This window comes from Hyla sarda, chromosome 9 (assembly GCF_029499605.1).
Source record: "Hyla sarda isolate aHylSar1 chromosome 9, aHylSar1.hap1, whole genome shotgun sequence".
NCBI lineage: Eukaryota > Metazoa > Chordata > Amphibia > Anura > Hylidae > Hyla > Hyla sarda.
In genome coordinates, this window is record NC_079197.1 from 11383807 (window position 1) to 11410282 (window position 26476).

General features: G+C 46.0%; 1 protein-coding gene across 1 annotated transcript in view; it reads right to left on the reverse strand.

Moving 5' to 3' along the window:
* Positions 1–22908, reverse strand: part of LOC130291820 (discoidin domain-containing receptor 2-like) — a 118697-nt gene extending 95789 nt beyond the window's left edge. Inside the window, exon 1 of the mRNA XM_056541129.1 lies at positions 22743–22908. The gene's annotated coding sequence lies outside the window, so the exon portion shown is untranslated. The remainder of the gene's footprint in view (positions 1–22742) is intronic.
* Positions 22909–26476: the final 3568 nt, after the last annotated feature.

The following is a 26476-nucleotide window of genomic DNA, read 5'->3' on the forward strand; positions in this document are numbered from 1 at the left end:
TCCGATTGACTATAAAGGAAAAAGAGCCGATCGAACCCTTAACGGGTCAGATGCAAATGGTCGTGTAAACCTAGCCTTAAAGGGGTACTCTGCCCCTAGACATCTTAGATGGGGGATAAGATGTCTGGGGATAAGATGTCTGCCGCTGGGATCCCCCGCGATCTCCGGTGCGGCACCTCAGTCATCTGGTGCACAGAGCGAACTCTGCTCCGTGCCAGATGACGGGCGACCACAATCGTCACGCCCCCTCTCATAGAAATGAATGGAGGGGGTGTGGCATGACATCACGAACATGGAAGCTCCGAGCTTTCATGTTCAGAACGCTGGGATTGTGGGAAAGTGGTCCCAGCAGCTGAACCCCCTGTGATCAGACATCTTATCCCCGATGGTTAAGATGTCTAGGGGCAGAGAACCCCTTTAAATTTACCAAAAATTCCCAACGCCTCAACAACGCACTCATATTCACAGCTTGTAGTATTAGTATAGGACGAGGGTGACCCCATTTCTTAGGGCTTGTAAGGGATGGGGTCACCCTTGCCCTATACTACTACAAGCTGTGGATAGGAGCTCGCAAAACAATGTTGTGCACCAGGACAAGACGTTAATGTTAGGGTCCACGTACAGGAGGGGATCTCCGACTACAAGAAAAGATAGGGGCCCCGTAGTCAAATCTATATGCTGTCCAACATGCTGCCATATAGTGCCATAACATAATACTGCAAAGGTAGTTCTACATAAATTCCTAAAGAGGACCGCTAAGTCCAGTATTGGAGACCACCACATGTTGGGCAATGGCCCCTTTGGTCCCAGAACTTGTTGCCATTCAATGTGCGACTCCGTTCTGCGATTATTCTCTTAAATTTACAAAAAAAATTCCCAACGCTTTTAACCACAACAAACATAAGAAAGAAGGTCACCCCTCGCCCTATAATGTGTCCTCCGGAGTATATGATGTGACTGGCTCTATGTTCAGTCATCCATGACCTTCATCCCCTCCCCTAGAACAGTGTTTTCCAACCAGGGTGCCTCCAGCTGTTGCCAAACTACAACTTCCAGCATGCCTGGACAGCCGTCGGCTGTCCTTGCATGCTGGGAGTTGTAGATTTGCAACATCTGGAGGCACCCTGGTTGGGAAACACTGACCTAGAATAACAACAGCCTGGGGGGCTCAGGGCACAAACAGGATCCGGGGGTCCTCACCAAATGGATTAAAGTATTATATCCTGATGAATGAAATATGGGGCCCTGTCTATAGAGGGAGGGGGAGGGGAGGCTACCTAGTATTTCCCAATATTTCAAGTGAAATAATATATTAAGTCTCGCTCTAAAGGCACCTACCTAATATGTATGTCCTATGGCACACACAAGGGGAGATGATGAGCGTTATGCTGGGAGTAGTAGTCCTTCCATACTAACCCAATTTTCCTCACCCCTTCTGTCATATACAAAGTGCAAGAATGAGACCTCTGGACACCAGGATTCCCTAAAACAACTTGGAAAACTTTCTATCTATCTCATATCTATCTATCTCATATCTATCTATCTATCTATCTATCTATCTATCTCATATCTATCTATCTCATATCTATCTCATATATATATCTATTTATCTCATATCTATCTCATATCTATCTATCTATCTCATATCTATCTATCTATCTATCTATCTATCTATCTATCTCCTATCTATCTCCTATCTATCTCATATCTATCTAGCTATCTATCTCATATCTATCTATCTCATATCTATCTATCTATCTCATATCTATCTCATATCTATCTATCTATCTATCTATCTATCTATCTCATATCTATCTATCTATCTCATATCTATCTATCTATCTCATATCTATCTATCTATCTATCTCATATCTATCTATCTATCTATCTCATATCTATCTATCTCATATCTATCTATCTATCTATCTATCTCATATCTATCTATCTATTTCATATCTATCTCATATCTATCTATCTTATATCTATCTATATAAATATGAGATAGATAGATATGAGATAGATAGATATGAAATAGATATGAGATAGATATGAGGTAGATAGATAGATATGAGATATATATGAGGCAGATAGATAGATAGATAGATAGATAGATATGAAATAGATATGAGATAGATAGATATGAGATAGATAGATATGAGATAGATAGATATGAGATAGGTAGATAGATAGATATGAGATAGATATGAGATAGATATGAGATAGATATGAGGCAGATAGATATGAGATAGATAGATATGAGATAGATAGATATGAGATAGATAGATATGAGATAGATAGATATGAGATAGATAGATAGATAGATATGAGATAGATAGATATGGGATAGATAGATAGATATGAGATAGATAGATATGAGATAGATAGATATGAGATAGATAGATATGAGATAGATAGATATGAAATAGATATGAGGCAGATAGATATGAAATAGATAGATATGAGATAGATAGATATGAGATAGATAGATAGATATGAGATAGATATGAGATAGATAGATAGATATGAGAGAGATAGATATGAGATAGATAGATATGAGATAGATATGAGATAGATAGATATGAAATAGATATGAGGCAGATAGATAGGTATGAAATAGATATGAGGCAGATAGATAGATATGAAATAGATATGAGGCAGATAGATATGAAATAGATAGATATGAGATAGATAGATATGAGATAGATAGATATGAGATAGATAGATATGAGATAGATATGAGGCAGATAGATAGATATGAAATAGATATGAGGCAGATAGATATGAAATAGATAGATATGAGATAGATAGATATGAGATAGATAGATATGAGATAGATAGATATGAGATAGATATGAGGCAGATAGATAGGTATCACAATATGAAGGATTTGACCATGTTGCTCGGCCTCAGTATTTATCCGTCCTCTGTTGGATCAGTACTTGTAGTTATATAATATGGTGCAGAGAATTTACATCTACTTTGTGGCTCTCTGACCTGTACATGGAGGTGATAGTGACCCATAAGATAAGTTACTTCCCCCATCCCCTAAACCAGTGGTCTCAAACGTTGGCTGTCCGGGTATGCTGGGAGTTGAAGTTTTGCAACATCTGGAGGGCCAATGTTTGAGACCACTGCTTTAAACAATATTAGGACTTCATGTCTGATGTAGTTTTGCTCCAATAAACAAGAATAACAATGGATTCTGGGATCCTTTCCCGCCACTTAAAGTGACCACACACAGTGCCAGACTGAGGTGCTGAGGCCTTAGTGCTAACACCAACCCAATAATACCGCCATACAGTGACCATAGAGTGGTCAGATACCAGCTCTACACAAGTGTTCTGCAGACAATACTAGAGAATAAGGGGGATCACAGTCACATGAATTAGACATGACTAGGGGATATTATAGCTGCTAAGGCCTACCATCCACCAACCCCCCAAAACCTCCCCCCCTTTAACCCGGAATCCCTTACCTTAAACACGACAGACACAGTGTTGGTGGTAACAAGGCCACAGCAGCCCCTTTATTAAATATCAAACCATAAATAACAATAAAACATTGTAAGGCAACCTTGTATGAACATCATACATAACATTGAATAAAACATACTTAACATAAGTTAACCAATTAACATGTCCCTAATACAGGAGGAGGACCTGAAGGCACTGTTACCGAGCCCAAGCTAGAATGGGGCCTCACTTGCTCCTAGCCGTTAGCGCCTGCACAGGAGCACCATTTTGTGAGGCCCCCCAACCATCCTGGGAACCCATGTTCCCTTGCAGAATATTCCATCGGGCTGGGACCGCTCCCAGCCCACCTCCACACTGTATCCATCACCTCCATGCCATCCACTTGTACCTCCAGGTCTCTCTCCTGCCACCGCCACAACGGTGACAAGTGACTCCTCACTTGTCCCCGTTCCGCCACAGACTGAGTGCTCGCTCCACTACCTCCCGAATCTCCAAGATCCACAGATCCATACCAAATATATTCAAATGAACGCCGTCATCATCTAAGAACTCCGAAGAGCTCCCCTCCAATTCTCTATGACGCACCACCAGGCCGCCATTACGGGCCACGAACTTGCCCACCACCTTATTGAGTTTAATCCGCGCTCTATTAATGGCAACCACAGACCTGACCTGCCTCCATTTCCTCCTGGCCACCATTTCAGACCACACGATGATCAGTCCAGGAAAGGACGACCACAATCGCATCAAGTCCAGCTTGATGTCCCGGGTCAGATCCCGGGATCTCCTCACACCCAAATCATTCCCCCCTAGGTGTATGACAAGGATATTGGGGGCTCTGTCCAAGTGTACAAAAAACTGAACTCTGGCCAACAATTCTGCCCACCTCATTCCGCTCTTCCCCAACCAGTGGACCTGACCTGCCGAACTCTCCAATCCCAACTGCCGGCCCGCCGGACGAACACCAGCCCGCACCCCACCCCTCACCACATAGGAGTGGCCGATAATCCACACAAGTCCCGGGCCGCCACCTGAAAGACAAAAAAAACAATAGCAAAATACAAACCGCACTCCCCCAACACACAACAATCACAGCAAATGAGGACGAACATACAACTGAAACCTCTCCGACTCCCACCTCCCAATCCGCCTAATGATCTCGGGTCCCAAGCCCCAACGAGACGCCTCGGTAGCCGCCCCAATGCGGAACGAATGCGAGCTATAATCTCGCGCCACACAACCCATCGCCGCCAAACATTTCCGAAAAACCCCCCACGAATTGAAAACGCGACAAAAAACTCCCGTCTGCGTGTACCAATAAAGGACCCACAACCCCCACCCTCACCTCCAAAAAAGCCGTATAGCAAAAAACCGGACACATATCCGAACCCCGTAAGGCCGCCAAACGCACAGTAACCCCGCGACCCTCCTGATCCGTTTTGGAACGGCGCAGCAAACAACGCAAAACCCCGCCTTCCAAAGCAACATCCGAAAAAAGCAAGCCCCCAGCACGCTGCCTACTGGGGGCCACCAACTCCGAAATCCGAAAAGCCCCAAAAAACGCCAAAACAAACGCCAATCGAAACAAACAACGCTCGTAATCCGAAGAACAAATCCCTACCAACGCCGTCCCCAACCGACACAAAAGCGGAAAAGTCACCGGACGCCTCGAATCCCTGGCCACCGCCCCCCTCCGAAACCCCCGCAGTGCCTGACGCACCAAAAACGACTTGGAGACGTCCGGCAAACCACGAACTTTGAACCAGAACGCAAAAGCCGACATCCGGCGGCTAATCCCCCCCGGAGACACGCCCTCACAAAACGCCCTACCCACATAATACAATAGGGCCGCCTCCCAATCAGCAGGGGCGCCCGTAAACGACAACTGTCCCAGTAGCGTCTCCCAGTCCGACCACCAGCGTCGATAAGAAGCCCAAGTAGCCTGGCTTACTGACCGACAGACTAAAGCGAGTGCCACCTCTAAACCAGACGCCACAGCCATTCCGGACACGGAAGGCCGGTCACCTCGGCCTCCGGCGCCAATTCCCGGAAACGGTTCCACTGTAAGCGAGAGAGAGCGTCAGCCACCGAATTGTCAACCCCCGGCACATGCAACGCCACCACCTGAGAATTAAGCTCCAGCACCTGCAACACTAATCGCCTCAGCAACGTGACCACCGGCGGAGAACTCGCCGTCTGGTTGTTAATAGCCAAAACCACCCCCAGGTTGTCACAATGGAAGCACACCTTCCTATTGCGAAACAGCTCCCCCCATACAAACACCGCAACCACTATCGGGAACAATTCCAGGAACGCAAGGTTCCTAGTCAGCCCCGACTCACGCCACACCTCAGGCCATTGCCCCACACACCACTGACCCCGAAGGTAAGCCCCAAACCCGCAGGCCCCAGCCGCGTCGGTATACAGATCCAGGTCAACGCTCGATACCGGCCTCCCCATCACCACAGAGCGCCCATTATACCGACCCAAAAAATCCTGCCACACCCTCAGGTCCTCACGCAACCCCACCGGCAACCGCACATAGTGATTAGGCCGAGAAACACCCACTGTGACCGCCGCGAGACGTCTGCAAAAAACCCTCCCCATAGGCATGATCCGGCACGCAAAATTGAGATGCCCCAGCAAAGACTGGACCTCCCGCAGCTTCAGCTTCCGAACCCGACACGCCCTCGCCACCTCCTCCCTCAGCTCGCCCAGCTTATCCGCAGGCAGCCGGCACTCCATGGCCACAGTGTCGATCACTATGCCCAAAAACTTCACCGACGTAGACGGGCCCTCAGTCTTGTCAGGCGCCAACGGAACGCCAAACCAGCCCGACACCCTCTCCATTTCCTGAAGCAAAATAGCACACACCCTAGACCCCGCCGGGCCCAAAAACAGGAAGTCATCAAGGTAGTGCAAAACCGAATCCAAACCCGACTCCACTCGCACCACCCACTCCAAAAAGGAGCTAAACTGCTCAAAAAACGCACAAGAAACTGAGCAGCCCATGGGCAAACACATGTCTACAAAAAACCGCCCACCCAAACAGCACCCCAATAACGCAAAACTGTCCGGGTGTACCGGCAACAGACGAAAAGCGGCCTCAATGTCCGTCTTGGCCAACAAGGCCCCCTGGCCGTACCTCCGGACCCACGCCAATGCCGCATCAAAAGAAGCATAAGATACAGCACAAATAGCTGGGTCAATGCCGTCATTCACCGACCCTCCAGAAGGATGTGAAAGGTGGTGAATCAGGCGGAATTTATTAGGCTCCTTTTTAGGAACCAGACCCAATGGGGAAACCCTCAAGCCCACCAACGGAGGCGAGTCAAAAGGACCAGCCATCCGACCCAAAGACACCTCTTTCATCAGTTTCTCCTCCACCAAATCCGGCCGAGCAAGCGCCGAGACCAAATTCCTAACCTCCCCATTCCCCTCCAGAACCCCCTCAAAGGGGATACGGAATCCGTCCATAAACCCCGCCCTCAAAAATTCCGCCGCCGCCCTATTTGGGTACTTGGCGAGGAAAGGCTCCATCCTTGCCACCAGCATCGGGGTCACCCCTCTTCGCATCAACCTCCCCCAATTTGCCTTTACCCCGCCGGAAACAGCGCGACAGCCCATGGCCTCCCACTCCGCACCCGGAGCATTCGTGCTTAAAACGGCACTCTGCTCCGAACTTGCAATTGCCTTCATTGAATTGCCAGCAAACACCCTTACCAGGCCCCCCGGACCGCCCTGACATCGGCCCTGCACCTCCTGCGCTGTCCCGAAAGGACTGCAGGCCACCCCCACTGCGTGGAGCCGCCATAAGCCGCATCCACAGACCTATGTCCTTATGGTCCCACCTCAAATCCTGGCGCACCGCCATCCGCTGCCGAAACTGTTCGTCGTACCGAAGCCACGCCGAACCCCCATACACCCGATACGCCTCTCCCACAGCGTCCAAATAACAAAAGAGACCAGAGCAATGCTCCGGCGACTTCTCCCCCACTACACTGGCCAAAATAGCGAACGCCTGGATCCAGTTAGAGAAGGTCCTCGGTATCAGTCGATACCGCCGGCGCTCCTCCTCCTCAACCTTCTCCAGACGCTTCGACTCATCCGGCCTAACCCTGTCCAGATTAAATTTTTCAAGCGGGAGAAGCGAAAAAATATCCACATACTCCCGCTTCCAAATCTTTTCCCGCACCTCCGCCTTAAGGTGCGCGCCCAGGGGGCCCTCGAAACACACATACACCTCCCCCCGAGCAGAATCAGCCAAACGAACCCCCCCACCGGAACCCGACGCCCCCACTACCGGGGGTGAGCTCGACCCAGCAACCCCAGGACCCCCAACTATATCCACCCCCCCGGCACCCCTTTGATCCCCCAGTCCCTTGGACAAGGACGCTGCGCCCCACACAGGTACCGGCGACCCACCCGCAGACAACCCGCTACTGCGCAGCAACGCTTGCAACCCATCTACAAAACATTGCAAACCCCCCAACCCCCCCACCCCCTCCCTTGAACCCGCAGCAGTGGAGACAGTGGTGTACTCACCCGACCTCACCGGCTCTGGACCAGCGGCCGTAACTCCAGCTGCAGGAATGCTCCGGACATCACAGACTCGGCTCACATTGACGACGGGAGGCTGGACCTGAAGAACCCCCTCCGTGCGGATTGCAGCAACACCGGTCAATTCACCCCCAACAGCGGCATCGTCACAGGAAGAACTCCGGCCCCCGCTAACCTCCGTGCCTGCGACCCCGAGGGGAAGCAGGGGATAGGCCAACGGGTCCAAGGCAACAGCAGGACCATCAGCCAGCAGCAGCTCATCACCGCTGGCGTCGCTAGGGGCGGGGCTAATGTCATCCCCCCCCGTACACTGCAGCTCCCCCTGCAGCAGCAGCAGCCCGCGACAATCCAGTATGCCGCCTGCCCCCCCCAGTGGAGGAGGCCGCAGGTGCCGCATGAATCGTGGCCTGGGTGACTGCCAGGCCCGCAGGAGCCCGCCCCCCCCGACTGGGGGGCAGGGTCAGCCGGGGCACGTGTCGTCCTCCTCCCCTTGGCCTGCTCCCCCATTACAGACACTCCCCGGGAGCAGGCCGCAGCACCACGCTCCCGTTGCCGTGAGCGAGACGTGCCGCCCGCACGCCTCGCGTTCCCCACCGGCGCAGCATCCGAACCAGCAGGCGGTCCCCCCGACCGCACACCGCTGGCCGCCACGGGCATCCCGCCAGCGGCAACGGCCGAAAGGCCCACCCGCCGGCGTCTAGCAGAGGGAGAAGCCGCAGGTGAAAGGCGCTCCGGAGGACGAGAGCGCCGGCCGCTGGACCGGGGCCCGGACTCCCCCACCGACTGCGCCGCAAATCCCGGAAACTGCTCCGCGAACCACTGGGGCCCACGGAGCAGGGCCTCCTCCCTCACTCGCCTCAAGATCTCGTCCATGTCTTCCATCAGGTAGGGAGCTCCTCTCACGTTCCTCCTCGTGTCCCGACTGGCCCCTAACTTCCTGCCTACCTACTTATGACCCCTGTACCTAGCTCCTCCCTTTCCTCTCTAAAACTCCCACTCTAACCCATTAACCCTTTCCTCGCTGCCTAATCCCCCTGTCATGTGCCCCTACAGTCCAATGCTTTCCCTTCCAGGGCATTCTAAACCTAACTCCAATAAAGACCCCCCACCTCTCAGAGACCACCCCCACTTATCCAGACCAGGTTTAATGTGAGAGATTTGCAGTCCGCCATACATTATTTATGAACAGTATTCATTTTATTCGAGAAGAACAATTTTTTGGAATGAGGTTTCATCAGAGCTGCTCCATCCATGAGGCGAGTTGAGGTTCTCTCCTCAGGCGGCGCTGGGGCAATCTAGCCTCCAGACCCACAGTCCTGCATGTAATAAATTTATGATGTAAAAATGTTCTCCATTGAAAATCAGGGGGGGGGGGCACTATTTTAATTTTCACCTTAGGCAGCAGAGCGGACAGGTGGTGTGACCCCTGATATGACGGGCATAAGGTGACAGTGTTTTATACTTGTAGAGTGGTAGTATTTGGTAACTGTATGCCTATTACAGTTCACTTTGCTCGTACTGTTATATACTATACTTTCTTTCTGATGATTTTACATGGGAGCGGGGACGCCATTTCAGTTAATCTAGTATTGCCTCTGGGGTTCACTTCATTACATCTTCTGTGACTGGAGTCATTGCTTTTTACTTTTCTTCATCTGGCCCAGACCGCCATGACTCCCAATACCTTAAAGGGGTACTCCCGTGGAAAACTTTTTTTTTTTTTTAATCAACTGGTGCCAGAAAGTTAAACAGATTTGTAAATAACTTCTATTAAAAAATCTTAATCCTTCCAGTACTTATTAGCTGCTGAATACTACAGAGGATTTTTTTTTTCTTTTTGGGACACAGAGCTCTCTGCTGACATCACAAGCACAGTGCTCTCTGCTGACCTCTCTGTCCATTTTAGGAATTATTGAGAGCAGCATACGTTTGCTATGGGGATTTTCTCCTACTCTGGACAGTTCTTAAAATGGACAGAGATGTCAGCAGAGAGCACTGTGCTTGTGATGTCAGCAGAGAGCTCTGTGTTCCAAAAAAAAATACCTCTGTAGTATTCAGCAGCTAATAAGTACTGGAAGGATTAAGATTTTTTAATACAAGTAATTTACAAATCTGTTTAACTTTCTGGTGCCAGTTGATTTGAAAAAAAAAAAAGTTTTCCACAGGAGTACCCCTTTAAGCCTCAAGTGTCCCGATTACTGTTGAGTGTCACCCAATATACTACAGGGGGGAGGGTGCAATCATGAATCAGGACAGGGACATCTATCATCACCCCACAACCGGTCATGGCATCTTCTGTAAAGTCATAGGTATAGGGGGTTATGTGGGTTATATGGGGGTCGGATGACTTTGCTGTGATTGGTATTTACTCTGTAACCATTGCGAGTGATGGGAATGTACAATGGGACAAGGGGGTGAATACTTTTTCACAGCACCATAAAGTACAAGATGACTCTTGATAAGGCCTCCACCAATGCAGACGAGGTCGGTGGTTCCCCCACATGGTCTTCAGCGCCATATCCCCTGATATTGATGATTAGTAAAGATGGGGCATGGCCAGGGTTCATCTATGGGACCCTTTGTTACCATTATATGGGCACCCAATAATGACTGCACCCCCAATCTTAGCTGGTTCCGCACCCAGGAGAGGGTGGGGGTTATATTGGACGTAGACAAGACAGTGCACACATACATAGTGCTGAAAGAAGAGGAAAGACCACAATAATAATGATATATCTGGTATAGCGGCTGCCATATTGGTGGTCACCCAGCTATTCTAGACAAGTACTATTTAAAGGGAAAGCGCTCTTTAAAATAATTGATGTATGAGATTAATAACCAGGATGTATCTGTTAAGTGTCCGTGGCCAGACGATGCCTGAGACCATCCTGCGCTCATCGCCGGGCGAGACGGACCCTCTATCTCTACCACTTCATACTTGTGGCCTTGTTAAAATGCCTGAGCTAAGCAGCTGGCAGAGGGGAACAAGATTTCCATTTGCTCAAATTACAGCTGAGGAGGGTTGTGGTGACTGCAGTGAGTGCGTGTGTCAGCACAGAGGAGCGCAGCACTGAGGGCACGACGCAGCTCCTGGCAGGTACATGGGGAGATCGGTCATAGGAACAGCACACAATGTTCTAGGCTGATCTGTGTGTCATGGCGGGGACAATATACCCATCTTATAAGCCAGGGGATTGTTATCCCCTTATTGCACGCCATTGTGCAGAATGCGATTGACGCAAATAAAATCAAAAGTAAAAAAATTTGACTAGGAAGATAAAATAAGAAGAAAGCAAACTGAATAAAGAAATGTAAAAAAAAGAAAAAGCTCAGAAAGACTGTAAAGTAAAATGATTTTAAACATATAAAAACAATATATCTTTATTTAAAGGGGTACTCCGGTGAAAACCTTTTTTCTTTTAAATCAACTGGTGGCAGAAAGTTAAACATATTTGTAAATTACTTCTATTAAAAAATCTTAATCCTTCCAGTACTTATTAGCTGCTGAATGCTACGGAGGACATTCCTTTCTTTTTGGAACACTGATGACATCACGAGCACAGTGCTCTCTGCTGATATCTCTGTCCATTTTAGCAACCATGCATAGCAGCTGTATGCTAAGGGCAACATGGTGGCTCAGTGGTTATCACTGCTGCCTTGCAGTGCTGGGGACTTGGGTTCAAACCCCCAGTAAGGACAACAATAAATAAAGTGTTAATATTATTATAATAATGTCAGCAGAGAGCACTGTGCTCGTGATGTCATCAGAGAGAATTCCAAAAAGAAAAGAATTTCCTCTGTAGTATTCAGCAGCTAATAAGTACAGGAAGGATTAAGATTTTTTAATAGAAGTAATTTACAAATATGTTTAACTTTCTGCCACCAGTTGATTTAAAAGAAAAAAGGTTTTCACCGGAGTAACCCTTTAAATCCCCCTTTACATATATTGCTTTTTAATTTGTCATTATTTTAGTTTTTTAATTTTTACTAGATTTTTTTCTATTTTTTTAAATATAAACTAAAGTAAAATAACAGAGAAATAGATGAATAAATATAGGGAAATGCAGCATGGTGCAGTAGTAAGAATGCCTCCGTATAAGTGATCACATTATCTCCGGTGCCAATTTGTCGTTTGTCTTATAATTTATAACCAAAAGAGACCGGGCTCCTGATTTTGAGACATGTACAGTGGGGATCAAAAGTTTGGGCACCCCAGGTAAAAATGTGTATTAATGTGCATAAAGAAGCCAAGGAAAGATGGAAAAATCTCCAAAAGGCATCAAATTACAGATTAGACATTCTTATAATATGTCACCAAAAGTTACATTTTATTTCCATCATTTACACTTTCAAAATAACAGAAAACAAAAAAATGGCGTCTGCAAAGGTTTGGGCCCCCTGCAGAGTTAATATCTTGTACTGCCCCCTTTGGCAAGTATCACAGCTTGTAAACGCTTTTTGTAGCAGCCAAGAGTCTTTCACTTCTTGTTTGAGGTATCTTTGCCCATTCTTCCTTACAAAAGTCTTCCAGTTCTTTGAGATTTCTGGGCTGTCTGTCACGCACTGCTCTTTTAAGGTCTATCCATAGATTTTCAATTATGTTGAGGTCAGGAGATTGTGAAGGCCATGGCAAAACCTTCAGTTTACGCCTCTTGATGTAATCCCCCCGTGGATTTCGAGGTGTGTTTAGGATCATTATCCATTTGTAGAAGCCATCCTCTCTTTAACTTCAGCTTTTTCACTGATGGCATCAAGTTAGCATCCAAAATTTGCTGAAATTGTTTTGAATCCATTTTTCCTTCTACTCGTGAGATGTTCCCTGTGCCACTGGCTGCAATACAACCCTAAAGCATGATTGATCCACCCCCATGCTTAACAGTTGGACAGAGGTTCTTTTCATTAAATTCTGTTCCCCTTCTTCTCCAAACGTACCTTTGCTCATTTAAGCCAAAAAGTTCCATTTTAACCACATCGGTCTACAGTACTTGTTTCCAAAATGCATCAGGCTTGTCTATATGTTCATTTGCAAAGTTCTAACGCTGATTTTTGTGGTGAGGACGTAGAAGAGGTTTTATTCTGATGACTCTCCCATGAAGACCATATTTGTACAAGTATCTCTTTATAGTGGAATAGTGTCCAACAACTCCAGTGTCTGCCAGATCTTTCTGGGGGGATTGTGCAGTCAAGCGTGGGGTTTCAATTGTTTTTCTCACAATCCTGCGAGCTGTTCTGTCTGATATTTTTCTTGGTCTTCCAGATCTTGCTTTTAACTTCCACTGTTCCTGATGACTGCCATTCCTTAATTACATTCTAAACAGAGGATATTGTCATCTGAAAACGTTTTGCTATCTTCTTATAGCCTTCTCCAGCTTTGTGAGCGTCAACTATTTTCAGTTTCAGATTTCTAGACAACTGCTTAGAAGAACCCATGGTGCAGATTGTTGGGGCAAGGTCAGATGAGTTTGGGCATTTAAAACCTTTGAGATTGACATCACCTGGTCTTCCCAGATGATGATTGAGAACAATCCATGACACTGGCAGGTCTCAGCTTTGCAAAGAGGGCAGTGCATGCTATAAATTTTGCAGGGTGCCCAAACTTTTGCAGACGCCATTTTTTTGTTTTCTGTTATTTTGAAAGTGTAAATGATGGAAATTAAATCTAACTTTTGTTGACATATTATAAGAATGTCTAATCTATAATTTGATGCCTTTTGGAGATTTTTCAATCTTTCCTTGGCTTCTTTATGCACATTAATAAAAAATGTTTACCTTGGGTGCCCAAACTTTTGATCCCCACTGTAAGACCAGATATTTTATTTTAATTTGCTGGATTCCCATCGGTTGCTGCATAGAAACAACACTTCTGCTATGGGAGGCGATATATTAGCCGATAAATATCCATATTTCACTATAATCCACACGGTAAGATATAAGATGAGTCTACACACCTAGCTGTGGCCACGTGATGGATGATGCCCTGCACCTTCTGTAAGCACAATCCATACAGCACACAAATGTAATACCGTATAGTGTATATAAGTGCTATACAGTAACCAAACAATAGCACCATACAGTACCCAAACAATAGCACCAAACAGTGCCCAAATAACGGTGCCATACAGTACCAAAATAATAGCGCCATACAGTACCCAAATAACAGCGCTATACAGTATTCAAATAACAGTGCCATACAGTACCCAAATAACAGTGCTATACAGTATTCAAATAACAGTGCCATACAGTACTCAAATAACAGTGCCATACAGTACCTAAATATCAGTGCCATACAGTACCCAAATATTAGTGCCATACAGTACCCAAATAAAAGCACCATACAGTATCAGCGCCATAGAGTACCCAAATAACAGCGCCATACAGACCCAAATAACAGCGCCATACAGACCCAAATAACAGCGCTATACAGTACCCAAATAACAGTGTCATAGACTACCCAAATAACGATACTATACAGTTCCTAAATAACAGAGCCATAGAGTACCCAGATTCCTCGGTTTAGGATTTATTTCCTGATTTATGTAGAGCTCCTACAGCTTTTATTCTTTGGGAATAATTCAGAGTCTACTCTGAAAATCTGTTGTGTGAACCCGGCCTTATAGATAGGCTGACCATACTCCTCCAGACCAAAAACTGGACGGGGTTATGTAATATATACAGATAGGCCCCCAACTCTGTGCCCACATATATTCTATATACCGTACATACTATACATACACAGTCATGACTGTAAATGTTGGCACCCCTGAAATTTTTCAAGAAAATTAAGTATTTCTCACAGAAAAGGATTGCAGTAACACAGGTTTTCTATACACATGTTTATTCCCTTTGTGTGTATTGGAACTAAACCAAAAAGGGAGGGAAAAAAAGCAAATTGGACATAATGTCACCAAACTCCAAAAATGGGCTGGACACAATTATTGGCACCCTTAACTTAATATTTGGCCCCAAGTGCCAAAGGCAGCAAAACAACCCAAAACATCATTGACCTCCACCATATGTCACTGTAGGTACTGTGTTCTTTTCTTTGTAGGCCTCATTCCGTTTTCGGTAAACAGTAGAATGATTTGCTTTACCAAAAAGCTCTATCCTGGTCTCATCTGTCCACAAGACGTTTTCCCAGAAGGATTTTGGTTACTCAAGTTCATTTTGGCAAAATGTAGTCTTGGCTTTTTTATGTCTCTGTGTCAGCAGTGGGGTCCTCCTGGGTCTCCTCCATAGTGGGGTCCTCCTGGGTCTCCTCCATAGTGGGGTCCTCCTGGGTCTCCTCCATAGTGGGGTCCTCCTGGGTCTCCTCCATAGTGGGGTCCTCCTGGGTCTCCTCCATAGTGGGTTCCTCCTGGGTCTCCTCCATAGTGGGGTTCTCCTGGGTCTCCTCCATAGTGGGGTCCTCCTGGGTCTCCTCCATAGTGGGGTCCTCCTGGGTCTCCTCCATAGTGGGGTCCTCCTGGGTCTCCTCCATAGTGGGGTCCTCCTGGGTCTCCTGCCATATCGTTTTATTTAATTTAAATGTCGATGGATAGTTCACACTGATGCTCCCTGAGCCTGCAGGACAGCTTGAATATCTTTGGAACTTGTTTGGGGCTGCTTATCCACCATCCAGACTATCCTGCATTGACACCTTTCATCAATTTTTCTCTTCCGTCCACGCTCAGGGAGATTATCTACAGTGCCATGGGTTGCAATCTTCTTGATAATGTTGCGCACTGTGGACAAAGGCAAATCTAGATCTCTGGAGATGGACTTCTCCTCTTTCTGTTGTCCATGCTTAGTGTGGCACACACAGACACACAATGCAAAGACTAAGTGAACTTCTCTCCTTTTTATCTGCTTTCAGGTGCGGTTTTTATATTGCCCACACCTATTACTTGTCCCAGGTGAGTATAAAGGAACATCACATGCTTGAAACAATCTTATTTATCCACAATTTTGAAAGGTGCCAATAATTTTGTCCAGCCCATTTTTGGAGTTTGGTGACATTATGTACAATTCCCTTTTTTTCCTCCTTTTTTGCTTTAGTTCCAATAAACACAAAGGGAATAAACATGTGTATAGCAAAACCTGTGTTACTGCAATCCTTTCCTGTGAGAAATACTTCATTTTCTAGAAAAATTTCAGCAGTGCCAACATTAATGGCCATGACTGTATATTATAGGTATTGGCCCCGGGCGGCTCTGTACCCCTATATATTACATAAAAATACTATACATATACAGGTTTAGGCCCTTGGATGGCTATATAAATAAATACTATACATATATTACCAAGTTATAGGCCACCAGGCAGCTCTGTGCCCCCATATATTGTATTTAAATACTATACATATATTTTATAGTTATAGGCCGAGCGGCTGTTCCCCACATATATTGTATAGAAATTCTTTACATTTATAGGTTTAGGTCCTTGGACTCTGTTCCTCCATATAGCTGTAGGTGGCATCTGCAGGCCCCCTCTCCAGACTATAGCCCCCCCCCCCATATAGTATAGTTTGTTATAGGCCTCTGGCTCTGTGCCCCCTCTCCAGACTATAGGCCCCATATAGTATAGTTTGTTATAGGCCTCTGGCTCTGTGCCCCCTCACCATTATAGGCCCCCATATAGTATAGTTTGTTATAGGCCTCTGGCTCTGTGTCCCCACCATTATAGGCCCCATATAGTATAGTTTGTTATAAGCCTCTGGCTCTGTGCCCCACCATTATAGGCCCCCATATAGTATAGTTTGTTATAGACCTCTGGCTCTGTGTCCCCACCATTATAGGCCCCCATATAGTATAGTTTGTTATAGGCCTCTGGCTCTGTGTCCCCACCATTATAGGCCCCATATAGTATAGTTTGTTATAGGCCTCTGGCTCTGTGTCCCCACCATTATAGGCCCCCATATAGTATAGTTTGTTATAGGCCTCTGGCTCTGTGCCCCCACCATTATAGGCCCTCATATAGTATAGTTTGTTATAGGCCTCTGGTTCTGTTCCCCCCACCATTATAGGCCCCCATATAGTATAGTTTGTTATAGGCCTCTGGTTCTGTTCTCCCCACCATTATAGGCCCCCATATAGTATAGTTTGTTATAGGCCTCTGGCTCTGTGCCCCCCCCCCCCCACCATTATATACCCCCATATAGTATAGTTTGTTATAGACCTCTGGCTCTGTGTCCCCACCATTTTAGGCCCCATATAGTATAGTTTGTTATAGGCCTCTGGCTCTGTGTCCCCCACCATTATAGGCCCCCCCATATAGTATAGTTTGTTATAGGCCTCTGGCTCTGTGCCCCCCACCATTATAGGCCCCATATAGTATAGTTTGTTATAGGCCTCTGGCTCTGTGCCCCCCACCATTATAGGCCCCATATAGTATAGTTTGTTATAGACCTCTGGCTCTGTGCCCCCCACCATTATAGGCCCCCATATAGTATAGTTTGTTATAGGCCTCTGGCTCTGTGCCCCCCACCATTATAGGCCCCATATAGTATAGTTTGTTATAAGCCTCTGGCTCTGTGCCCCCACCATTATAGGCCCCATATAATATAGTTTGTTATAGGCCTCTGGCTCTGTGCCCCCACCATTATAGGCCCCCATATAGTTTAGTTTGTTATAGGCCTCTGGCTCGGTGCCCCCACCATTATAGGCCCCCATATAGTATAGTTTGTTATAGGCCTCTGGCTCTGTGCCCCACCATTATAGGCCCCCATATAGTATAGTTTGTTATAGGCCTCTGGCTCTGTGCCCCACCATTACAGGCCCCATATAGTATAGTTTGTTATAGGCCTCTGGCTCTGTGCCCCCCACCATTATAGGCCCCATATAGTATAGTTTGTTATAGACCTCTGGCTCTGTGCCCCCCACCATTATAGGCCCCCATATAGTATAATTTGTTATAGGCCTCTGGCTCTGTGCCCCCTCACCATTATAGGCCCCCATATAGTATAGTTTGTTATAGGCCTCTGGCTCTGTGTCCCCACCATTATAGGCCCCCATATAGTATAGTTTGTTATAGGCCTCTGGCTCTGTGTCCCCACCATTATAGGCCCCCATATAGTATAGTTTGTTATAGGCCTCTGGCTCTGTGCCCCCACCATTATAGGCCCCATATAGAATAGTTTGTTATAGACCTCTGGCTCTGTGCCCCCACCATTATAGGCCCCCATATAGTATAGTTTGTTATAGGCCTCTGGCTCTGTGCCCCACCATTATAGGCCCCCATATAGTATAGTTTGTTATAGGCCTCTGGCTCTGTGCCCCCCACCATTATAGGCCCCATATAGTATAGTTTGTTATAGGCCTCTGGATCTGTGCCCCCCACCATTATAGGCCCCCATATAGTATAGTTTGTTATAGGCCTCTGGTTCTGTTCCCCACCATTATAGGCCCCCATATAGTATAGTTTGTTATAGACCTCTGGCTCTGTGCCCCCACCATTATAGGCCCCATATAGTATAGTTTGTTATAGGCCTCTGGCTCTGTGCCCCCTCCATTATAGGCCCCCATATAGTATAGTTTGTTATAGGCCTCTGGTTCTGTTCCCCCCACCATTATAGGCCCCCATATAGTATAGTTTGTTATAGGCCTCTGGCTCTGTGCCCCACCATTATATACCCCCATATAGTATAGTTTGTTATAGGCCTCTGGTTCTGTTCCCCCCACCATTATAGGCCCCCATATAGTATAGTTTGTTATAGGCCTCTGGCTCTGTGCCCCCACCATTATAGGCCCCCATATAGTATAGTTTGTTATAGGCCTCTGGCTCTGTGCCCCCCACCATTATAGGCCCCCATATAGTATAATTTGTTATAGGCCTCTGGCTCTGTGCCCCCCCACCATTATAGGCCCCCATATATTATAGTTTGTTATAGGCCTCTGGCTCTGTGTCCCCACCATTATAGGCCCCCATATAGTATAGTTTGTTATAGGCCTCTGGCTCTGTGCCCCCCACCATTATAGGCCTCCATATAGTATAGTTTGTTATAGACCTCTGGCTCTGTGCCCCCACCATTATAGGCCCCCATATAGTATAGTTTGTTATAGGCCTCTGGCTCTGTGCCCCCACCATTATAGGCCCCATATAGGATAGTTTGTTATAGGCCTCTGGCTCGGTGCCCCCACCATTATAGGCCCCCATATAGTATAGTTTGTTATAGACCTCTGGCTCTGTGTCCCCACCATTATAGGCCCCCATATAGTATAGTTTGTTATAGACCTCTGGCTCTGTGCCCCCACCATTATAGGCCCCCATATAGTATAGTTTGTTATAGGCCTCTGGCTCTGTGCCCCACCATTATAGGCCCCATATAGTATAGTTTGTTATAGACCTCTGGCTCTGTGCCCCCACCATTATAGGCCCCCATATAGTATAGTTTGTTATAGGCCTCTGGCTCTGTGCCCCCCACCATTATAGGCCCCATATAGTATAGTTTGTTATAGGCCTCTGGCTCTGTGCCCCCACCATTATAGGCCCCCATATAGTATAATTTGTTATAGGCCTCTGGCTCTGTGCCCCCACCATTATAGGCCCCCATATAGTATAGTATGTTATAGACCTCTGGCTCTGTGCCCCCACCATTATAGGCCCCCATATAGTATAGTTTGTTATAGACCTCTGGCTCTGTGCCCCCCACCATTATAGGCCCCCATATAGTATAGTATGTTATAGACCTCTGGCTCTGTGCCCCCCACCATTATAGGCCCCCATATAGTATAGTTTGTTATAGGCCTCTGGCTCTGTGCCCCCCACCATTATAGGCCCCCATATAGTATAGTTTGTTATAGGCCTCTGGCTCTGTGCCCCCCACCATTATAGGCCCCATATAGTATAGTTTGTTATATGCCTCTGGCTCTGTGCCCCCCACCATTATAGGCCCCCATATAGTATAGTTTGTTATATGCCTCTGGCTCTGTTCCCCACCATTATAGGCCCCCATATAGTATAGTTTGTTATAGGCCTCTGGCTCTGTGCCCCCACCATTATAGGCCCCCATATAGTATAGTTTGTTATAGGCCTCTGGTTCTGTGCCCCACCATTATAGGACCCCATATAGTATAGTTTGTTATAGGCCTCTGGTTCTGTGCCCCCCACCATTATAGGCCCCATATAGTATAGTTTGTTATAGGCCTCTGGTTCTGTTCCCCCCACCATTATAGGCCCCCATATAGTATAGTTTGTTATAGGCCTCTGGCTCTGTGCCCCACCATTATAGGCCCCATATAGTATAGTTTGTTATAGGCCTCTGGCTCTGTGCCCCCCACCATTATAGGCCCCCCCATATAGTATAGTTTGTTATAGACCTCTGGTTCTGTGCCTCCCAACATTATAGGCCCCATATAGTATAGTTTGTTATATGCCTCTGGTTCTGTGCCCCCCACCATTATATACCCCCATATAGTATAGTTTGTTATAGGCCTCTGGTTCTGTTCCCCCCCACCATTATAGGCCCCCATATAGTATAGTTTGTTATAGGCCTCTGGCTCTGTGCCCCCCACCATTATAGGCCCCCATATAGTATAGTTTGTTATAGGCCTCTGGTTCTGTGCCCCCCACCATTATAGGCCCCCATATAGTATAGTTTGTTATAGGCCTCTGGCTCTGTGCCCCCCACCATTATAGGCCCCATATAGTATAGTTTGTTATAGGCCTCTGGCTCTGTGCCCCACCATTATAGGCCCCCATATAGTATAGTTTGTTATAGGCCTCTGGCTCTGTGCCCCCCACCATTATAGGCCCCATATAGTATAGTTTGTTATAGGCCTCTGGTTCTGTGCCCCCACCATTATAGGCCCCCATATAGTATAGTTTGTTATAGGCCTCTGGCTCTGTGCCCCCCACCATTATAGGCCCCCATATAGTATAGTTTGTTATAGGCCTCTGGCTCTGTGCTCCCCACCATTATAGGCCCCCATATAGTAGGTAGGCCGCAGCCATACTGCCCTGCTGCTTCGGTGCTTCATAGCAGTAGGTCCCTGGACCAGAGGAGCGTGGATCGGTAAAGGCTGACACAGGCGGTAGTTTGGTTACCATCTAACCCTGGGGCCCGCAACAGGGTCCATGGACCACGCCAGTGTCCCGACGCACTCTCCTGAACGCCCTGATGTCCCCTGACGTCCTCCTGCTCTGCTCCTCGGGGTGCAACATCCCAGCAGCCATCGCTTACTGATTTAAGGTTGCTACGGCGACAGTTGCCACTTAAGATCAAGCAGCATGGGCTGTGGCCACTTTAAGAATAGTGACCAGTGGCTGCTGGGGGCAAAGTTCATAAAAGATGGAACAGTCCCCCAATAATAATAGTAATTGATAATAAAAAACTGGATGTATGGTCAACCTAATGATATAAAAGTGTAGAAAGTATAAAAGTATAGAAAGTGGAGGATTGGGAAGACAGCAGTATGTAGAACAGTAATAAAAAGTAATAAAAATTGGTGATGACCATGAACAAGAGGGTGCACAAACTTTCTGGACTCATTATTTAAGGGGGCCATAGACGATCAATAATTTGATCCATGTGCCTGTCTATAGCAGTATTTCACAACCAGGTTGCCTCCAGCTGTTGCAAAACTACAACTCCTAGCATTCCCGGACAGCCGTTGGCTGTCCGGGCATGCTGGGGGTTGTAGTTTTGCAGCAGCTGGAGGAACACTGGATAGGAAACACTGCCTTAGGGATTACTATGGTAAGTGCCAAAAGCTGTACAGACATTCTGAGAGTTGTAGTTTTGCAACAGCTGGAGACCCACTGGTTGGGAGAGACTGGCCTTTGGCTGTCTGGGCATGCTGGGAGATGTAGTTTTGCAACAGCTGGAGGAACACTGGTCAGGAAACACTGCGTTAGGGACTATAGTCATTGCTAAAGTAAGTGCCAAAGCTGTCTGGGCATTCTGGGAGTTGTAGTTTTGCAACAGCTGGAGGCACACTGGTTGGGAGACACTGGCCTTTGGCTGTCCGGGCATGCTGGAAGGTGTAGTTTTGCAACAGCTGGAGGAGCACTGGATAGGAAACACTGCCTTAGGGACTTTAGTCATTTCTATGATAAGTGCCAAAGGCTGTCTGGGCATGCTGGGAGTTGCAGTTGTGTAACAGCTGGAGGCACACTGGTTGGAAAACTCTGGTCTTTGGTGATAAAACGGAAATCTGTCCCCTGGTCCGAACAATTTTTGTTTTCAAATAATCCCTCGATTCTCGCATAAATTTACTTAACTTTTTTTTTTTTAATAGATTTTGCTACATTATAATTGCTAACTCCCATGAGCCTTTGCAACGCCAATCAATACCGATCGGGGATAAAGCCAGGGCCGTCTCACTGGAACAGTAACACACGTAACACACGTTCACATTGAAACATAAAATTCAAAATATCAAAACATAAAATTCTAAATTTACAAGGAAATAAAAAAAAAAAAAAGATAAAAAAAGATAATAAAAAAATTGAAAATTTCCATTGTTTTCAAAAGTTGACAAAACGTTCGAATATTTTTTAGAACTCTAAATCGATTTTCAGGAAAAAAAAAATTCAATGTTCTCAAAGTCTAAAAAATATTAAAAATAAAATAAAATTCTAAGTATTCGAAACTTTGCCAAAATGTTTTTTCTTATACGCTCGCCATCCTCACCATTGTTCCTACAACATCTCGCTGTTTGTCATTCCGATCACACAATCCCAGAAGTCGTAGCCCCCCCACCAAAAAAAAAAAAAAAAAGTTTTCTTACTGACCTGAGTGTGAAGAGTGGGGTGTCCAGGGGGGGGGGTCTCCTCCGTCCCTTGACTTGGTTCCCCCCCTTTTTCTGCTCTTGGAATAGTCCTCCAGTCGCCCCCTTTTATTTTTACGGAGGGTTTATAAAGTTCTGTTTTGTAATGATCTGAGAGATCTTCCAAAAAGTTTGACTGTGATTTTACATCACATCCCCCTTCCGGCTGGAGACAAGGAGAGGAGGAGGAGGAGGAGGAGGAGAGAGGGGAGGATAAATAGAGGGGGGCTACTGACTCTGCTGTGCCTTTTAAAGGTACAGGACGCTAAAAAAAAAGTTTGGATACAGAATGATGTGTCTGGTGGGGAAAAACTTTGTAACTTGGCATATGGCAGTAGGGATAGAGGGCGGAAAATGTAAATCAAAAATCGACAAGAAATATGACCCCTTAACCCAGCTTGCCACATGCTCAGAAAGGCAGAACAGGAGTACATTGTTACGTAGCTTTAGGGCTCGTTCACACTACGTATTTTCCATGCAGCAGCCTCCCATTTTTCTCAATTGGATTCTACAGCACCGTTCACACTTCACACGTCCGCCGCAGAAACTCCAGACACTTAGGTTATGTTCACGCTACAGAATGTCCGCACGGAAAAATCTCTGCACGGACATAATGGACGGCTAAGGAGTCCGCAGAAAGAATGAACAGGTTAAAGGACATCTGCAGCAAAAGACAACTTGTCCCCCATCCACAGGACAAGGGATAAGTGTCTGATCGCGGGGGTCCGACTGCTGGTACACCCCCGCGATCTCCCAAACGGGGACCCCGCATTGCTGCTCTATGTGAGAGGCTAATGCGCGTAGAGAGGTAGTGTTCATGCCTCCCCGCCTCTCCCATAGAACTGTATGTGGAGGGGGTGTACCGTCGACCTCTCTGAGGTCGACGGTACACCCCCTCCACATACAGTTCTATGGGAGAGGCAGGGAGGCATGAACACTACCTCTCTGCCTCTCCCATAGAACTAAATGGAGGAGGGTTGTCGGCCACGATGTCGCGCTGCGGCCGACACGCCTCCTGCACGAGAGAGCTGCGGCAGAGCCGTGGCCCCATGCAGAAGATCGCGGGGGGTCCCAGCAGTCGGACCCCCGCAATCAGACACTTATCCTGTAGATAGGGGATAAGTTGTCTTTTGCTGCAGATGTCCTTTAATTTCTTCTGCGGACACGGAATTAGGAATTTCCGTGCCGGAAACATCTGGCACAGAAATTCCGCTGTGAAAACAGCGCAGCAGAATCCTGTTGAATTCCACGAGACTTGGCTGCAGCAGAATTTCCCTGCAGAAATTCCGCTTGGAAATTCCGAGGAGTGAACATAACCTTAGACTCTGCCGAAAAAATAAACACGTTAATTCTTTCGGCGGAATGCGCTCGGAAAGGCATTTCTGTCTATGGAGACAGCACATTTTTTAGCAGTATTAGCGTCAACTTATTTTGCCAGCGCCCGCTCCAGGTGTTTTTGTTTTTGTACCTTCTTGCATTCTAAAAGTTTACACTATTGCATCTGAAAATGGGAAAAGGGGGGTGATTCAAACTTTCATATATGTTATTCGATCCTGTCTGGAATAAAGCTTGAAAACCTCAGAAGTTGTGTAGTCCTTTCATTGTCAGTGTGGTGCTGTCTCAGCAGCTCCCTGGCTCCTCCCTCTCTCCTGGCAGGAAGTTGTGTAGTCCTCTCATTGTCAGTGTAGTGTTGTCTCCAGCTCCCCGGCTCCTCCAATTCTCCTAATAGGAAATTGTGTAGTCCTCTCATTATCAGTGTGGTGTTATCTCAACAGTTGCCTGACTCTTTCCTCTCTCCTGACTGGAAGTTGTGTAGTCTTTTTATTGTCTGTGTGGTGTTGTCTCCAGCAGCCCCCTGGCTCCTCCCTTTCTCCCGAGAGATGCATATACTCTTCTGTCTCCTTATTGATGTCATCACTTCTGATCAGTCCTTTTAGCCTACATCACCTTCTTCCTGTCACGTACACATATACATACATATCTTTATTGAATTATTTAGGGAAAGAATGAGGTGCGGTCACAGCATGCTGCCTTGTGCTAAACAATAGCATAGAAACATAGAAACATAGAATGTGTCGGCAGATAAGAACCATTTGGCCCATCTAGTCTGCCCAATAATCTGAATCCTATCAATAGTCCCTATCCCTATCTTATATGAAGGATATTCTAATCCCTATCCCTATCTTATATGAAGGATAGCCTTATACCTATCCCTATCTTATATGAAGGATAGTCTTATGCCTATCCCTATCTTATATGAAGGATAGCCTTATACCTATCCCTATCTTATATGAAGGATAGTCTTATGCCTATCCCTATCTTATATGAAGGATAGCCTTATGCCTATTCCTATCTTATATGAAGGATAGCCTTATGCCTATCTCTATCTGATATGGAGGATATCCTTATATCTATCCCTATCTTATATGAAGGATAGCATTATACCTATCCCTATCTTATATGAAGGATAGCCTTATACCTATCCCTATCTTATATGAAGGATAGCCTTATACCTATCTCTATCTTGTATGAAGGATAGCCTTTTGCATATCTCTATCTGATATGGAGGATATCCTTATATCTATCCCTATCTTATATGAAGGATAGCCTTATACCTATCCCTATCTTATATGAAGGATAGCCTTATTCCTATCCCTATCTTATATGAAGGATAGCCTTATGCCTATCTCTATCTGATATGGAGGATATCCTTATATCTATCCCTATCTTATATGAAGGATAGCCTTATACCTATCCCTATCTTATATGAAGGATAGCATTATACCTATCCCTATCTTATATGAAAGATAGCCTTATACCTATCCCTATCTTATATGAAGGATATTCTAATCCCTATCTTATATGAAGGATAGCCTTATGCTTATCCCTATCTTATATGAAGGATAGCCTTATGCCTATCCCTATCTTATATGAAGGATATTCTAATCCCTATCTTATATGAAGGATAGCCTTATGCTTATCCCTATCTTATATGAAGGATAGCCTTATACCTATCCCTATCTTATATGAAGGATAGCCTTATGCTTATCCCTATCTTATATGAAGAATAGCCTTATACCTATCTCTATCTTATATGAAGGATAACCTTATACCTATCCCTATCTTATATGAAGGATAGCCTTATGCTTATCCCTATCTTATATGAAGAATAGCCTTATACCTATCTCTATCTTATATGAAGGATAACCTTATACCTATCCCTATCTTATATGAAGGATAGCCTTATACCTATCCCTATCTTATATGAAGGATAGCCTTATGCTTATCCCTATCTTATATGAAGAATAGCCTTATACCTATCCCTATCTTATATGAAGGATAGCCTTATACCTATCCCTATCTTATATGAAGAATAGCCTTATACCTATCCCTATCTTATATGAAGGATAGCCTTATGCTTATCCCATTCATGTTTAAACTCCTTCACTGTATTTGCAGCGACCACTTCTGCAGGAAGACTATTCCATGCATCCACTACTCTCTCAGTAAAGTAATACATCCTGATATTACTGCAGAAACCTTTCCCCTCTAATATATAACTATGTCCTCTTGTTGTAGTTTTTCTTCTTTTATATATACTCTCCTCCTTTTCCCTGTTGATTCCCTTTATGTATATAAAAGTCTCTATCATATCCCTCTGTCTCTTCTTTCTATACATGTTATGGTCCTTTAACCTTT